Genomic DNA, 2,625 nt, shown 5'->3' with positions numbered 1-2,625 from the left:
CGAACACGATTCCACTTGTTTTATAAAAAGAAAATGTGTGAGTGTGTGTGGGAAGGGAAAATGTGGAATTTTCGAAGGATGAGTTTAGACAGGATGGATGGCATTTCTGTGTGAATTGCCAAATGGTGTGCTCGTACCTGTGTGGTTGAGCAAGGAAGGGAGATATCCATCTTGTCACAATTAAGGACCGAGTTGGTGTGTCATCTTGCCTAATTCCACTATCGTGCAAACCACTCAACTGTTGTATGGGCAATGGCATAGCATAAACCCCACTAGTTAGTCTGATAGCCATCAGGAGAGCTGAGAGCAACGGGTGATCAAGGAGAAAGGATAAGCTCTGTGTGACTTATGCCCCGGTTAAACCTCAGGGATAGGTCAAAGGCCCCTTGGTGGATTCCGTGTTGGCTAGTCAGGTCTAGCTAAGGTGGGTAATGGCTTTGTTGGGATCTGCACCGACACTACGGTGATCGTGCTATGGTACCCCGCTTGTGGGTAAAGTTGCACACCTCTGCACAATATCGAATCTATTCGAATAGTCGTGCCCACAGTACTGGGCGAGCTACGGTTTGGTCACACAACTAGTGTTTCTTCTGGGAATGAATGGGTTGGCGTGAGTTGTTTTGGAAAAGCGTCCGGCAGCTGTGCCGTGTGCTACGGCAGATGAGGAGTTCGGTAGCAATCTAAAACATGGATCTTGTGTGGATCAACCCTACGTGTCACTCGATGTAAGAAAGTTGCTTTGAAAATCCTTTTCTTGTAAATGAACCCCTGCATAAAAACTTGCTTTCCGCAAATTAAACCCTAGCCTTATTCTTGATTTACCCTGTGCATTAAATTCTGTTTATACCCCCTCCGTGGGTGTGGTTGGACTTGCTGAGTACGTTTGTACTCGCCCCATTCTTAATTTTTACAGAGGAGGATCCAGACTTCGTTCCCGAAGACGTTAAGTAGGGGTTCCATCCTACACCCAACCTTGCCTGTGGATAGGGTCACCCGTAGGAAGCTTCATATGGTGCAAGACTCTGATGACCTCTTCATAGTTAATGTCATGGTGTGGGTTTTAGTTGTTATCCTCGCGATAGTGGCGCTTCACTGCCCATTACCGCGTAGAGTTGTACGGTGATGTACCATCTGATGTAATAAATGTGTTATCAGCCTCCTGAGACTGATATTTGTATCACATTTAAGTCTTCTCTTATGAGGGGACGCTTCAGTATACTAGGATCTTGTTGTCTATGCTCCCGCTAACCTTAGGTGTATTCGTTTATTCTTTGTTCATGAGAGTTGGCTATTCTGTGTGTTGCACATTACCCCTAATTATCCTTTATTATCACTTAACCCTGTATAATCAGTAGTCTGCACCTTATTTCATCCTGTTATGGTTATGTATCTAGTAAAATATCTTTACACATCTTGCCATCCCTTGGGAAAATATAAATAACGATATCCTGAATACTTTCAGGTGAAATGCTACAACGGTATATCTGTGCGCTTGCGGATCCTTCTGTAATCATTAAGACATACCGCGCGGCGTTTCATGGCGTCGTTGCTATGAACCTAACTCGTTCATAGTGATTATGCTATGGAATGCCTACCGGTATTTCTAGCGCCGTTGCTGGGAATTAACCCCTCCTAGTAGCGACGTTAAGAAATGTCAACACTCTACATCCACAAGTAGTTGGGCAAGACTCCATATGAGACAATCACTGGTAACAAACCTAAGGTGCACTACTTTCGAGTTTTTGGTTGTAAGTGTTTCATACTTAACAAGAAAATCAAAACCTCAATGTTTGCACCAATGGTAGATGAAGCCTTTCTACTTGGTTATGGTACTAATGAACATGCCTATCGTGTTTTCAACAAAACCACCGATTGACGTGAAATTTGATGAATCCAATGTCTCTCAAGTAGAGCAAGTTGATAAAAACCTTGTAGATATGGAGGAGCCACCGAGTGTATCAATAATGAATGTAACATCCTGTATTTTTACAGAATGTTATAAACTTACGAGTTTTCAAAAAATTTCGTGTGCATGTGATAAATGGCTAAAAATAATTTAAGGATTAACTCATTTCTGGCCCCAAGTTCCTAGTAAATTAAAAACAAGACAACATAAGGAGTTATAAAATGAAATTGTGATTCATTTGGAGTTTTGGGTCTTATTTGAGTCTACCTTGTTTCAAAATCTACTTGAATTGATTTGAATAGTTTTTGTTTGAATTGGGTGGCAAATAGTTTGAATAAAGCCATTTAAACTATTTGCAAAAAGATACTAACTACCCTATCTGACTTGGACCTAAACACAGCCCAGCACCAGCCCAGGCTGGCCTTTTTCGGCATGCTGCCCCCTCTTCCAGCCTGCTAAGCGCGCGGCCCGAAACCCTGCTCGGCCCGCCTACGGCCCCAACTCCCGCGTGGCCCGAACCGACCCGCCGGACCGAATTTTTTTATTTTTATATTATTTTTTATTCGATTTATCAAAAATATATGTTATTATATTTTTTTTGCAAAAATGTCACCCTGCCGCCGGTTCGTTTGGCGGTAAGGAGTTACCGCCGGATGAACCGGCGGTAAGATCCTTGGCCCACGGCCCATGGAACTTACCGCCGTTTCATCCGGCGGTAG

Source organism: Panicum virgatum, chromosome 9N, assembly GCF_016808335.1.
Source record: "Panicum virgatum strain AP13 chromosome 9N, P.virgatum_v5, whole genome shotgun sequence".
NCBI lineage: Eukaryota > Viridiplantae > Streptophyta > Magnoliopsida > Poales > Poaceae > Panicum > Panicum virgatum.
The sequence above is the reverse complement of the archived record's forward strand: the minus strand, read 5'-3'. Positions refer to the sequence as shown.